Below are 15,813 nucleotides of genomic sequence, written 5' to 3' on the forward strand. Positions count from 1 at the left end.
TATCTGATTTGTCCTTCTGTCTAGTCAATCTTTCTGTCTGGCCCTTCTGTCTGTCCCTTTCTCTGTCTGTCTGTTCTTTCCTTATCTGTCTGTATATCTGTCTTTCCCTCTCGTCTGTCTATTTGTCTGTTCTTTCTTTCTCTCTGTCTGTCTCTCTGGTGTGTCTGTCTGTCTAGTCTGTCGGTGTGTCTGGTCTGTCTGTCTGTCTTATCTATCTTGTTTTTCTGTATTTCTGTCTGGTATGTCTGGTGTGTCTAGTTTGTTTATCTGTGTCTGGTCTATCTGATCTGTGTGGTTGTCTAAACTGTCTTGTCTGTCTGTCTGGTCCTTTTGTCTGTCTTGTCTGTCTGTGTGTCTTGTCTGTCTGTCTGGTCTGTATGTCTGTCTGGTCTGTTTGTCTGTCTGTCTTGTCTGTCTGCCTGTCTGTCAGGTCTTTATATATGTCTGTCTAGCTTGTCTGCCTGTCTGATCTTTGTGCTTATCTTGTCTTTCTGTCTGTCTTGTCTGTCCATCTGTCTGGTTTGTCTGTCTGTATGGCTTGTCTTTCTGTCTGGTCTGTCATTCTGTCTGTCTCTTTGTCTGACTGGTCTTTCTGGTCTGTCTTTCTATCTTTTTGTCTGTCTTGTCTTTCTGTCTGTGTACTCTTCCTGTCTGTCTGTCTGTCTCTCTGGTTTGTCTGTCTGTCTTGTCTGTTTGTCTGTCATGTTGGTCAGTCTGTCTGGTCTGTCTCTCTGTCTCGTCTTTCTGTTTGTCTGGTCTGTCTATCTATCTGTCTGGTCTGTCTCTCTGTCTGGTCTGTCAATCTGTCCGTCTGTCTATCTTTCAGTTTGTCTGGTCTGTCTGTCTTTCCTGGTTGTCTGTGTTTCTGATCTATATGTCTGTCTGGTCATTCTTTCTGTTCTACTTTTCTGTCAGTCTTTCTGGTCCCTCTTTTTGCCTTTCTGTCTGCTCTGTCCGTCTGTCTTATTGTCTGTTTGTCTCTATTGTCTGTCTTTCTGTCTGATTTGTTTGTATGTCAGTCTGTCTGTTTGTCTATCTGTCTTAGCTCTCCTCAAGTCTATCTAATTACTTTGTCTGTTTGTATGTCTCTTCTGTATATCCTTCTGGTCTGTCTGTCTGTTTAGTTTGTTTTTCTGTCTACTCAGTCTGTCCGTCTCTCAGTATGTCGGTCTTTCTTTCACTCTTGTCCGTATGTCTGTCCAGTCTGTTTGTCTGTCTGTTCTGTCGTTCTATCTCGTCCTTCTGTCTGTCTGCGTGTCTAGTCTAGTTGTCTGCCTTGTCTGTCTGTCTGTATGTCTAGTTTGTCTGTCTGTCTGTCTTGACTGTCTGTATATCTGTCTTGTCTTTTTGGTTTTCTCGTCTTTGTGTCTGTCTAGTCTTTTTGTCAGTCTGGTCTGTCCATCTCTCTGGTTTGTCTGTCTTTCTGGTTTGTCCTTCTGTCTAGTCAATCTTTCTGTTTCGTCCTTTTGTCTGTCTCTTTCTCTGTCTAATTGTGTGTCTGGTTTTTCTGTCTGTATAGTCTGTTTATCTGTTTTTCCTGGCTATATGTCTTAGAGGTATGTCTGTCCTGTCTGTTTGTGTGTAGGGTCTGTCTGGTCTGTCTGTCTGTCTTGTCTGTTTCTCTGTCAAGGTTGTATTTCTGCCTCTCTGTCTGTTCTGTCTTGTCTATCTTGTTTGTCTGTCTGTCTAATCTATCTGATCTCTACGTCTATCTGATCTATCTGGTCTGTTTGTCTGATCTATGTCTCAGGTCTGTCTTTTTGTCTTGTTTGTTTGTCTGTCTTTTCTGCCAGTCTCTCTAGTCTGTCTGTCCGTTATCTGTCTGTTTGTTTGTTTGTCAGTCTGTCTTTTCTGTCTGTCTCTGTGTCTGCTCTGTCTTTCTGTTTGGTTGTTTGTCTGTCTGCTCTGTCTGTCCGTTTCTCAGTCTGTCTGTCCTTCTGTCGGTCTTGTCCTATCTTTCTGTCTGTCTTGTCTGTTTCTGTGTCTGGTCTGTCGGTCTGGTCTGTCGGTGTGGTCTGTGTGTCTGTCTGGTCTTTCTGGTCTGTTTGTCTGTCTGTCTTGTCTGTCTGCCTGTCTGTCTCGTCTGTCTGAATGTCTGTCTTGTCTGTCTGCGTGTCTTGTCTTTGCGTTTGTCTAGTCTATTTGTCGGTTTGTTCCGTCCGTCTGTCTGGTTTGTCTGTCTGTTCGGTCTATTTTTTTGTCTAGTCTGTCTTTCTGTCTGGTCCGTCTGTCTGGTCCTTTCTGATCTGTCTGTCCGTCTGTCTCGTCTGTCAGTCTGTATTCTCTTACAGGCTGTATGTCTGTCTCTGTGTCCGTTCTTCTTGTCGGTCTGGTCTGCATTTCTGTCTGTCCTTCTGTCTCTCTGTCTGTCTGGTCTGTCTCTGTTTCTGGTCTGTCTGTTTGTTGGCATGTTTGGCCTGTCTGTGTGTCTTGTCAGTCTGGTCTGTCTGTATGTCTAATACATCTGTCTGTCTGGTTTATCCAGAACTGTATTGGTGTAGCACATATTTATCGCTTGAGCAACGGTCTAACCATTCACGGTCTTAAGCATCCCTGTGCCAGTATAGCTGTACTCAATGGATGAGTGTGATTGTGTGTGGAATTGGAAACCACTAACAAGGAAATATGACTAGCATACCAGTAGGAGACCCAAGGAGAAAGAGAGAGAGGGGGAGAGAGAGAGAGAGAGAGAGAGAGAGAAATTGAGAGAGAGAGAGAGAGAGAAATATAGAGAAAGAGGGAGCTCCAGTGTTCTTTTTCAGACCTTATATGAGGGGGCCACTATCGAAAAGAAAATTTTGAGCGTGTTGAATGGAAGCCTGCCTGGTCCGTCTGATTTGTATGGTCTCTCTGGTCCTTCTGTCTTGTGTGTCCTTCTGTCCGTTCTTCCTGTCTGTCCAGTCTGTTTATTTGTCTGTCTGGTCCACCGTGCTGTTTTATCTGTCTGTTTTTCTTGTCTGTCTGGTTTTTCTGTCCGTCCGGTCTGTCTGGTCTGTCTGTCTGTCTCGTTTCGGCTGTCCTCCGACAAAACCTAGTATCTACATCTTAGTAAATGCCGAGAAAAACGTGAAAACGTTGTTTTTTTAAGCTGCTTCTTTATTCGTATGACTTTTAGAACTTTATAGTTATAGAAAAATAGCAAATATTTCACTGATTTCAACTATACTAATTACAAAGCCGTAGTCTTTTTCAAAACAAGTGAGAAGGTAGATACTAGGTTTTGTCGGTGTTTTTCAGGTGAGATCAACTTGAATTTCCAACGACAAAACCTAGTATCTACACTATTTGGAGTTTTAAAAAAATCAGTATTTAAAGTTCGAGCCTTAGTTAACATTATTTAATCACTTTTAACTTAAGAGCGATTGAAAAGCCATAAATATAAAAATCTATTCTTCTTCATATGGGTCTTCTTCATCGATGGTCAAGTCAGGAACATCTGTGACCTGAAGGTTCAGCCAAAATTGACATCTGTTACATGGCATCATGGGGCATAGTTTTTCACAATGGCTTCATTTTTTTTTAGAAATACCCCTTGGTTTCGAGTCAGGGTCTGGAATTTTCGTATGGTTTAATGACTTTTGCGGAAACTCTGAATGAAGCACCTCCTCACTGTTGAAGCTAGTGCGGTAAAATGTATTTCTTTATCCTTTCAGGAATTCAGCTTCAAAAATAGCAGTCAGGTGAGGCAACTTTATCTATTTTGTGCAGGCTCACTTCTTTGAAGTTACCGAAAGAATTGTCCATAATGATGGTATTAACTCCTTTCCTGGATCTGTTAACAAAAGTTAAAAAATCACCAAATTCATGTATCTTGCCCTTTTTTTTCATTTTCAACTCGATGTTCCTGTGAATTCCGTCTGCTACGTTATGGGTATATCCCTTTGTGAGGTATCTCAGAATAATGCGCTCTGGCCCAAAAACTTGGTTGACTATTTGTACAAGGGCTGTGTATAAGACCCAGTTCTTGTTCTGGCCCGAACAATTTTCCATCTAGAGTATGAATGACTTGACGTCTCTTTCACTTGTTGCAGTGATCACTGAGAAGAGAGAGTCCACAATGTTCTCCGCTCCTTTGTCTCGCAACGCTTCATGCCATAGCATACAGAATGAGTTTCTTGACCCAACTGATCCAGGATCTTTCGGGTTTACCTTTGCAAATGTATTGTTAAAGACTATCAAACGACTCAAGAAAATTGAGTCTTTATTCCCGGGTTACTCGGGAAGCAGGATCACCTTTTGAAGGTCAACTGCAGACACTTTTTTATCAGGACTCTCGTTTTCACTTGTATATTCCTGATACTTGTGAGTAGCTTTCCTAGCCATGTCTAATTGCAGCAACCATTCGTCTCTGCATGAGCTATATAGCTCCTGACCAGGCTCTTCATAATTTACGTCATCATCATTATTTTTCTCTGAATATCTTTCATATGTGGGGCAGGCATCAGACACCGGCATTCTCAAGGATATGTTCATGGTTTTCAAAATCAATTTTTAATTGTAAGCGAACAAGGCAAGTACTTCACAATCGGAGCATTTTTTTCTCTGGAAGTGGGGGGTAGAGGGCTTAAAACTGTTGATATGTGAAGTGACTTTTTCTCTGATTTCTACCGAGACCTTGTTCTGAGGTGCCCTTTTTCCAGGATTTTCACAAACATTCTGACCAACAATGTCACTTTTTATCTTTTTGCACAATTCAGTGATAAGTCCATCAGTTTTCAAGCCAAGGGTGTTCATAAATGTTTTTTTTCACACTTGGATTTTTTTGTGAGATGTTGCACTACCTTTGGAAGAAAATACAGCCTCGATTCATTTTTCTTGAATATCTGTTTTGTGAATTTAACTCTTCGGCGGTTGACAGGGATCAATCGTACACATCTTGCAAGCCCCTTAAGCCTCGACTCATACTGCTCTTCCCAAAAGATATTCCATATTGTAAAATTATTTTCTCTGGTAATATCTTCACAGTGCTTCCTACAAAACCGTTCACAGGGGGTTGAATCAATAAACGGATGTTTTTGCTTGTCTTGCGTCACTTTTACTTCTCCACTTTTGGCTCTTCTTCGTCCAGGATGGGAAGCAAGGCTAGGGACCATCGGTGTGACAGCTGCTGCTTCACTGTTGTCACTAACATTGGGAAGACCTCCGAGCCTGTCGTGTTCTATAGCTTCAGTTACGGGCATTTCAGCAAATGCGATTGGCAAGTCAGCTCGTTCTATATTTTGGTTTGTTATTACCATAGCTGCAGTTATCTCGTTAAATACCTCCACATCTATCTCATCCAGAACAAGGGGCTACATCAAATGGAATTTTTCTGTGCTTTCGTCAACACAAGTTTCTAGCTGTACTAGAAAGTTCCTTTTTTTTGAACTTTCAGTGCATCTTTCCCTTCATCCATCGCATGTGATAAGGCTGTACACTCAGCAAGGATTCCGAATGCAAATTTTTAATTTTAATTAATTAAAGTGCACTTTTTAATGTCAAGTACAGACAGTTGAATTTTTTTTTTTGGCCCAAATCCATTGGCTTATAATTGCAAGTTCACTTGCGTAGGAGTCGAGGCAGATTGTAGGAGGCCCTTGTAGGCTTTGAATTGAACTCTTATTTCTATTCATATTCATTTCTTTGGCGGTAATCAGTTGTAAATATAATGCTGAATTTGTCAACATATTGCTTGCCCCACCGTGAATTAGCCTGATAGAACCCCAACAGATTGACCCCAGCTTGAATTAGCATGAGAGGTTGATTCTAGTTCAGCATTGTGGAGCGGGATGCATAAGAGGTAAATTTTCGAGTAGTCAACCCGTAGTCAACTTGCGTGTGTTCCCCAGGGAGAACCTCCAACAGGTTTACTCTAGTTCGGCATTGTGGAGGGACATGCATGATTAGAGAGGTGTAGCATTAATGGGAGACAGTAACAACGGCAATCAAAGGAGTAAAATTAACCCTGACTGGGTTGCCCACTTAATTGGACAATCTTTCTTGGCCTTTTTCTACAATTGGCCAAGAATTAGAATTTTCCCACAACTATTCCCTTTTTTCAATTCAAATTTTTTTTCGGTCCTCCTTTTTCTTTCTATAATATAAAAATAAGTTTTAATAGATGAAACACTTTTTAACTCTATATTTTTTTAAATCCTCCTTATATTTCGCTTCCTTGGTATTTATTGGATTTACACATGTCATCATAGAGGTAGAACAGAACGCAAGAATATAGTATCTTGAAGATGCCAATTCCTATAAAGTAAGTTTAGATATTAATCAAGCACTAATTCTGCTGAAATTAGTTAGTACAAAAAAAAGAAAATAAGAAAAATATGGAAGGGGGTATGGTGCAAAAGTTACTGAAACTCCTAAGTAGGATTTTCTCATGGTAGTGGGACATATCCCACTAAATACCACCTGTGGTATGTGGTATATGGGACATACTGACCCATTTGAGGGTAACTAGAACACATTTGCTCATATTTTGCAGGGTAATAAGAAAATTATTTATAAAAGCTTTAATCAGAAAGAGCTTTCAAATAGCTTTTATTTGGTATTTTACTTTTGTTTCAAGGTGCAATAGGAGCTGAGATTAAGCAGTTTAATCTTCGGCCGGTCGGTGTAGATTGGTCAGTTTAAGTCAATGCTCAATGACCCATATCTCGGACACTAGTCAAGCAAAAAACCTAAAATTTTGGTTTTGGAAGTTTCTCATTGGGGTTTATCACTGAACTGACACGGAATGCCCATACTGTCATACTTTTTGTATCTTGAAGATCGTATTGCCTCTAAAGTAAGTTTAAATATGATTCAAGGACTAATCCTGCTGAAATTAGTTACTACAAGAAAATAAAAACAAAATATGGAAGGTGGTAATATGGAAGGCAATAATATTGCCGAAATTACTTAAACTCAGTATACCCAGCAGGTGCCAAAGCTGTACCTACTGGCTAATATGATATTAGCCATGAGCTAATATGATATTAGCCATGACCTTAAAAAAAGTCTCACCTTATATCTTCCAGGTCATCCTGCTCTTTTGCTCTCTTTCTAGCAAGAGCTACCAGTAATTTTCCTCTCTCCAGCATTCAGAACAAGTGAAAACAGGACAGATAACTGTAATAACTAGATGACTGAGAAATTAGCAAAAACTTTATGTGTCGTAGTTTTGTAAACAATAAAAGTGATGATGCTGATGATTTTATTGCTGTTGGATTACAGTTTATCAAATACTAGGTTTAGGAGAAAAAGTATATTTATAGTAGGTATATACTAAGTAAAGCCCAAAAAATGAAGCTGAGACCTTGTGTAGATACTAGGTGAAATCTATGAAACTAAGCTTTGGATAAATATTTCGAGTTCACCATTGGATTTGTCGTGGTCTGATTAGGTGGGTTCCACACATAACTCAAATTTGATTTTTTGTGTAGATACTAGGCTTTGTCGGCAGACAGCCGGTCTGTCTAATTGTGTGTCTGGTTTTTCTGTCTGTATAGTCTTTTTATCTGTTTTTCCTGGCTGTATGTCTTAGAGGTCTGTCTGTCCTGTCTGTTTGTGTGTATGGTCTGTCTGGTCTGTCTGTCTGTCTGGTCTGTTTCTCTGTCTGGGTTGTATTTCTGTCTCTCTGTCTGTTCTGTCTTGTCTATCTTGTTTGTCTGTCTGTCTAATCTATCTGATCTCTACGTCTATCTGATCTGTCTGGTCTGTTTGTCTGATCTATCTGTCAGGTCTGTCTTTTTGTCTTGTTTGTTTGTCTGTCTTTTCTGCCTGTCTCTCTAGTCTGTCTGTCCGTTATCTGTCTGTTTGTTTGTTTGTCAGTCTGTCTTTTCTGTCTGTCTCTGTGTCTGCTCAGTCTTTCTGTTTGGTTTGTTTGTCTGTCTGCTCTGTCTGTCCGTCTCTCAGTCTGTCTGTCCTTCTGTCGGTCTTGTCCTATCTTTCTGTCTGTCTTGTCTGTCTCTGTGTCTGGTCTGTCGGTCTGGTCTGTCTGTCTGTCTGGTCTTTCTGGTCTGTTTGTCTGTCTGTCTTGTCTGTCTGCCTGTCTGTCTCGTCTGTCTGAATGTCTGTCTTGTCTGTCTGCGTGTCTTGTCTTTGCGTTTGTCTAGTCTATTTGTCGGTTTGTTCCGTCCGTCTGTCTGGTTTGTCTGTCTGTTCGGTCTATTTTTTTGTCTAGTGTGTCTTTCTGTCTGGTCCGTCTGTCTGGTCTTTTCTGATCTGTCTGTCCTTATGTCAGTCTGTCTCGTCTGTCAGTCTGTATTCTCTTACAGACTGTATGTCTGTCTCTGTGTCCGTTCTTCTTGTCGGTCTGGTCTGTATTTCTGTCTGTCCTTCTGTCTCTCTGTCTGTCTGGTCTGTCTCTGTTTCTGGTCTGTCTGTTTGTTGGCATGTTTGGCCTGTCTGTGTGTCTTGTCAGTCTGGTCTGTCTGTATGTCTAATCCATCTGTCTGTCTGGTTTATCCAGAACTGTCTTTCTATCTGGTCTTTCTGCTCTTTCTGTCTATCTGTCTGTCTAGTCCCTCTGTGTTTCTGTCTTGTCTCTCTGTCTTTCTGCTCTTTCAGTCTGTCTTTCTGTCTTTCTGGCTGTATTTCTGTCCGTCTGTCTGTCTATCCAGTCTGTTTGTCTGTCTGGTATGTCTGTCTGTCTTGTTTGTCTGGTCTGCCTGTCTCTTTGTCTGTCTGTCTGGTCTGTTTGGTCTTTTATTTCACTTTCATAAGCATAGTCTGTCTGTCTAGTCTGTCCAAATGTCTGTCTGCCTAGTTTGTCTATCTATCTGTCTTTCTGTCTGTCTGTTTGGTCTGTCTGTCTGTCTAGTTCGTCTGTTTGTCTGTCTGTCTTTTCTGTCTGTCTGTTTGGTTTGTCTGGCCTATCTTTCCGTCTCTCTCTGTGTCTGTATATCACTCTGGCCTGTCTGGTCTGTCTGATATGTCTAGTCTGTATTTCTCTCTGCCTGGTCTAACTTTCTCTCTTGTCTGTTCGTCTCTATTGTCTGTCTGTCCGTTTGGTTTGTCTGGCTGGTCAATGTTTCTGGTCTATCTTTCTGTCTGGTCTGTCTGTGTGTTGTCTGTCTGTCTGTCTTGTCTGTTTGTCTCTCTGTCTGTCTGGTCTGTCTATCTGTCTGGTCTTTCTGTCTGTCTGTCCTATTTTTCTGTCTACTGTTTGTTTGTCAAACAAAAGACAGACCAGAAAGACAGACAGAAGGGACAGACAGACAGACAGACAGAAGAGACAGACAGACAAGAAAGACAGACCAACAGATAGACAGACAGACAGAAAAATTGACCAGAGAAACAGGGCAGACAGACAAAAAGACAGACAGACAGACAGAAAGATTGACCAGAGAGACAGGCAGAAAAGACAGACAGACAGACCAGACAAACAGACGAACTTGACAGATAGATCAGACTGACAGACCAGATGGATAAGATAGACAGACAGATCAAATCGATCAGATAGAGAGACAGACAAGACAGACCAGACAAAACCGACAGACAGACAGAAAGACAAGACAGACAAGACATATTAGACAGACATAAAGATCAGACAGACAGACAGACAAGAAAGAGAAACAGACCAGACAGACAGACGGAAAGAGAGACCAGACAGAAGGGCATGCCAGAAAAACCAGACACGCCAGACAGACCAGACAGATAAGACACACAGAAAGACAAGAGAGACAGATAGACCATACAGACAGATAAAGAGACAGACAGACCAAACATGCAGACAGACAGACCAGAAACACAGAGAAACTGTCTGTCTGTCTCTCTCTCTCGTGTGTCTGTCTGTCTTGTCTATCCGTCTGTCTCTCTTGTCAGTCTGTCTGTCTGGTCTGTCTCTCTGAATTGTCTTTCTGTTTGTCTAGTCTGTCTATTTTTCTGTCTGGTGTGCCTGTTTTTCTGGTCTGCCTGTTTGTCTAATCTGTCTGTTTGTCTTGTCTTTCTGGTATTTCTGGTCTGTCTGGTCTGTCTGTCTTGTCTGTATCTCAGTCTTTTCCATCTGTCTACCTGATATGTCTGTCTGTCTTGTCTGTTTGTTTGTATTGTCTGTCTGTCTGTCTGTCTGGTCTTTCTTTCTGTCTGTCTGGTCTGTCTGACCTGTCTTTTGGTCTGGTCTTTCTGTCCATCAGATCTGTCTGTCTGTCTTTTTGTCTGTCTGTTTAGTCTGTCTGTCTGTCTTGTCTGTCTGTCTGGTCTGTCTGTTTGTCTGGACGGTCTGTCTGTCTTGTCTGTCTGTCTATCTGATCACTCTCATCTCTCTGTCTGTCTCTTTGTCTCTTTGTCTGGTCTGTTCGTCTGTCTTTCCGTCTCGTCTATCTCTCTGTCTTGTCTGCCCGTCAGTCTGTCTGGTCTTTTTGTCTGTCTTGTCTTTTTGACTTTCTGGTCTCGCTTTCTGTCTGGTCTGTCTGGTCCTTCTCTTTGTTTTTTTCTGTCTGTCTGGTCAGTCTGTTTTTCTTGTCTTTCTTCCTGTCTAGTCTGTCTGTCTGTCTGATCTTTCCTTTTTTATGGTCTGTCTGTTTGTCTGTTTCAGTCGGTCTATCTGGTCTTTTTGTCTGTCTAGTCTGTCTTTCTGTCTGTCTTACCTGTCAGTGTGTCTTTCTGTCTGTCTATTCTGTCTGTCTCTTTCGTCCGTCTGTCTGTCTGGTCTGTCTATTTGTCTTGCATGACTGTCTAGTCTGTCTGTCTCTCTGGTTTGGCTTTCTGTGTGGTCTGTCTGGTTGTCTTGTCTATGTGTCTGTCTGTTGGTCTGTCTGTCTGTCTATCTGTTTTGTCTTTCTGGTCAGTCTGTCTTTCTGGTCTGTCCTACTGTCTGGTCCGTCTGTGTGTATTTTCTGTCTGTCTCTCTGGTCGGTCTGTCTGTCTGTCTGCCTTGTTTTTCTGCCTGTTTTGTAAGTCTTTCCATCAGGTCTGTCTGTCTGGTCTGTATTTCGGTCTGGTTTGTCTGTCTGTCTTATCTGTCTGGTTTGTCCAGTCTGTCTGTTCTGTCTGTCTTTCTGGTCGGTCTGTCTGGTCTGTTTGTCCTTCTTGTCTGTCTGTCTGTCTGATTTGTCTGTCTGTCTGGTCTATCTGTTCTGTATGGTTTCTTTTTTCTCTCTTGTTTTTCTGTCTTTTTGGTCTCTCCGTCTGTCTGTCTGTTTCTGAATCTGTCTGTCTGGTCTGTCTCTGTGGTCTCTCTGTCTGGTCTGTCTGTGTTTCTGGTCTTTCTTTTTGTCTTGTCTGTTTGTCTCTCTGATCTCTCTGGCCTATCTGTCTATCCTTGTTTGTGTCTGTGTGTCTGTCTGGTGTGTTTGGTCTGTCTTTCTTTATGTCTGAGTGTATATCTGTCTGTCTGTCTGGTCTTTCTGGTCTGTCTAGTCTGTGTTTCTCTCTGCCTGGCTTGTCTGTCTCTCTGGTCTAATTGTCTGTATTATCTCTCTGTCTGTCTTTGTCTGTCTGGTCGGTTTGTCTTTCTGGTCTGTCTTTTGGTCTGGTCTGTCTGTGTGTATGGTCTGTCTGTCTCTTTGGTCTGTCTGTCTCTCTGTCTGGTCGATCTGTCTGTCTGTCTGTTTGTCTGTCTCGTCTGTCTTGTCCGTCTGTCTGTCTGTTTAGTCTCTTTTTCTGTCTGTCTTGTCTGTCTTTCTGTCTGCTATGTCTGTCTGTCTGTTTTTCTGGTGTTTCTATCTGTCTGTCTGTCTGCTATGTCTGTCTATCTGTCTGTCTGCCTTGTTTGTCTGGTCTTTTTTTCTGTCCGGTATATTTGCGTGTCTGGTCCATCTATCTGGTCAGTCTGTCTGGTCTGTCTGTATGTCTTGTCAATCTGTCTATCTGTCTGGTTTGTCTGTCTGTCTTGGTTGTCTGTGTGTCTGGTTTATCTTTTTGTATGGTCTGTCTTTCTGTCTGAGTTGTCTCTCTGTCTGGTTTGACTGTCTGTCTGTCTGGTATGTCTGTCTGTCTCTCTTATCTCTATGTGTGTCTAGTTTGTCTGTCTTGTCTGTCTGGTCTGTTTGTCTGTCTGTCTTTCTGGCTGTTTGACTGTCTGTCTATATGACTGGTCTGTCTATCTGTCTGGTTTTTTGTCTGTATGGTTTGTCTGTCTCTCTGTCTTTCAGTCTGGTCTGTTTGTTTGTCTGTCTTTCTGGTCTGTCTGTCAGAGTTTTGTCTGTCCTTTTATTTAGTCTGGCTGTCTGTCTAGTCTGTTTGTCTCTCTGTATAGTCTGTATGTCTGTCTGGCCTGTCTGTTTGTCTTGCCTGTCTTTCTGTCTGGTCTATCTGGTCTTTTGCTCTGTACGGGTTGTCTGTATATCTGTCTTGTCTGTCTATCTGTTAGGTCTGTTTATCCGTCTGGTCCGTTTTTTCGTCTGGTCGGTCTTTCACTCTTATCAGTTTGGACTACTGTCTGTTTCTCTGTCTGGTCTGTCTTGTCTTTTTGTCTGTCTGTCTATCTGGTTTGTTTTTCATTCTCGTCTGTTGGTCTATCTGGTCTGTTTGTCTCTCTGTATGGGTGGTCCTTCGGTCTGTCTTATCTGTCCTTCTGTCAGGTCTGTGTATCCGGCTGGTCCGTCTGTATGTCTGGTCGGTCTTTCTCTCTTATCAGTCTGGTCTTGAAGGCCTCCCTACTGAAATTGGTTAACCTGGGCGCCTTGTATAGGCAACTCAGTATGTATGTAGCGCAGGGTTATCGCTAGAGCAATTGTCTAACTAGCCACTGCATCAAGCATCCGTGCTTTTGAGCAATGGACAAGGGCGTGAAAAAGGAATATATTGTTCTGTATAATTTTTAGCGATTGATTGACACTAGAAAAATAATACAATGATACTCAAATCAGTCTCCCAATGAGAGAGAAAAGTTTGAATGCTATACAGTGGACATGGTCAGATGGGAACCCCATGTGAAAATGACTATATTGTTGGTATGTGTTTAGCGGCGCATGGTATGTAACACTTGAGCACTGGTCTACTCATTCACGGCCTTAAGCATCTATGCTTTGAGCGACAAACATGGCTCTGATGGAATCTTATATAAAAAAAAATATATTGTTGGCATGAGCGTAGTGCAGGATTACCGCTAGACCAACACTGAATAGCAACGGCCTAAAGGCATCAATGCTTTAAGTGGTGAACATGGGCAAGAAAAACGACTATATTATTGGTATATGTTTAGCGATTAATTACCACTAGAGAAACAGTCTAACCATTCAACGGCTTTAAGCATCCGTACTTTAAGCGGTGGGCATAAGCTAGATGGGATGAAAGTCTGACTGTCAGGTATTTATTAAGTAATCTAACTCTTTGCAGAACTTTGTTTTGTCTATAGCGCTTGGCTTCCGCTGGGGCAACAGTCTAAACATTCATGACTTTAAGCATCCCTGCTTTAAGCAGTAAATATGGTTTAGAAGGTATCTCATGTGAAAAAAGGAATATATTGTTGGTATGGGGTGTAGAGCAATGTTACCAACTAGAGCAACAGTCTAATTAGCCATGGCTTGTTTGGTATGTATATAACGTGGTATAACGGCTAGAGCATAAGCATCCGTGCTTTAAGCGATGAACAATGTGTATCCCATATAAAACAGGAATATATTGTTGTATGCATATAGCACAGGACTACCACTATATTAACTGTCTAGCCATTCACGGCCTTAAGCAACTGTGCTGCTCTATTCAGTTGATGAGTGTGCATGTTTATGGAATTTGAAACCTCTAACAAGGAAAGTTTCGTATTAGTTACTCCAATTGGTGTGTCAAACTTTGACAGATCACAACTGTCACTTCTTTCTTGTATTGAAAAGAGAGGCGAGAGTTTGGCCTCAATTTGTGTCTGAAATTGGCATCGAATCTCATGAAAATGAGACGAGTTCTTGGCTACTCACCAGTCAGTCTGCTTGATTCAGTACCCATGTTGAAAAATATCAAAAGTGTGGTAAATTAATTAAAATTATGAATTTACAATTTTATATGAGGGGGTCACTATCGAAAAGGAAAATTGAGCTTGTTGATTGGAAGCAGTCGACACGGGCTAAAGTGAATCTCAGTCTAGATGAAGATGTTGTTGGTATTTGCATAGCACATGGCTACCGCTTGAACAATAGTCAAACCATTAACGGCCTTATGTATCTGTGTACTAGTTTAGCTGTACTCAGTGGATGACTTTGATTGTGTGTGGAATTGGATAAAACTAACAAGAAAATATGACTAGATTACTAGTGGGAGAACCAAGGAGAGAGGGAGAGTGAGAGAGAGAGAGAAAAAAAAGTGGGGGAGAGAGAGATAAAGAGAGAGAGAGAGATTGATAGAGAGTGGGAGCTTTAATGTTCCCTTTCTGTTCCGCTTGGTCTTGTCTTGTATGTTGCGATCTGTTTGTTGTCACGGCAAAGTTGGGATTAGTTACACCATTTGGTGGGTCAAAGTTTGACAGATCAAAACTGTCACTTCTTTCTTGTATTGAGAAGGCAGGCGAGAATTTGGCCCAAATTTATGTATGAAATTGGCAACGATATGGCTTATTGGTCAGTTTTCATTCAGTCTGCTTGATTTCGAGCCCATGTTCCAAAATTGTCCAAAGTGGGTTCAATTAGTTAAAATTATAAATTTGCAACCGGAACCTCTGCCGATAATCCCCAGACCTTATATGTTGGGATCACGTACATGTTGTTGGTATTGGAGTAGCACAAGGTAACCACTTGAGCAACGGTCTAACCATTCACGGCCCTAACCATCTGTGCACCAGCGTTGCTGTACTCAGTTGATGAATGTGATTGTGTGGAGAATTGGATAATACTAACCAGAAAATATGACTACCATACCAGAGGGAGACCCAAGGAGAGAGAGAGAGAGAGAGAGAGAGAGAGAGAGAGAGAGAGAGAGAGAGAGGAAGTGAGAGGGGGAGGAAGTGAGAGAGAGAAAAAGAGGGAGAGAGAGAGGGAGTGAGAGAGAGAGAGCTCTAGTGTTCACTTTCAGTTCCACCTGGTCTTGTCTGGTATGGTTTGGTCTGTTTGTTGTCACTGCAAAGTCTGGATTAGTTACACCAATTTGTGTGTCAAACTTCGACCGATCAAAACTGTCACTTCTTTCTTGTATTGAGAAGTCAGGCGAGAGTTTGGCCCCAATTTATGAATGAGATTGGTATCGATACAGCTTGTCGGTCACTTGTCATTCAGTCTGGTGTTTCTGTCTGGTCTATATGTCTGTCTTGTCTTTCTGTCTGTCCTTATGGTCTATATTATCTATCTTAGCTTATCTGGTCTATCTAATCTGTCTGGCTATCTGGTCTGACAGTCTAGTTTTCTGTCTGGTTTGTCTGTTTGTCTGTCAGTTTGTCTTGTCAGTTTGTCTGTCTGATGTGTCTGTCTGTCTTTTCTGATTATCTGTCTGATCTATATGTGTCTGGTGTATTTGTCGGTCTAGTCTGTCTGTCATGTCGGTCGGTTGGTCTTTCCATCTGATTTGTCTGTCCATCTGGTATGTCTGTGTGTCTTGTCTATCTGTCTTGTCAGTCTGTCCAGTCTCTCTGCCTGTTTAGTCTGTCTGTCTGTCTTGTCTGTCTGTCTTGTCTGTCTGTTTTTCTATTCTTACTGTTTATTTTGTCTCTCTGTCTGTCTGTCTTGCTGATCTATCTGTCTTTCTGCTAAGTCAGTTTGTCTGTCTGTTTGTCTTTTCTGTCTGTACTGTTTGTCTGTCTGGTCTGTTTATGTGTCTGGTCTGTCTATCTGGTGTGTCTGTCTGTCTGTGTGTCTGGTCTGTCTGTCTGTCTGGTCCATCTTTCTGTCCGTCTGTCTATCTTGTCATTCTGTCTGGTCTGTCTGTCTTTCTTGGTTGTCTGTGTGTCTGATTTATATGTCATTCTGGTCTGTCTTTCTG

This window comes from Artemia franciscana, chromosome 6, assembly GCF_032884065.1.
Source record: "Artemia franciscana chromosome 6, ASM3288406v1, whole genome shotgun sequence".
Taxonomy (NCBI): domain Eukaryota; kingdom Metazoa; phylum Arthropoda; class Branchiopoda; order Anostraca; family Artemiidae; genus Artemia; species Artemia franciscana.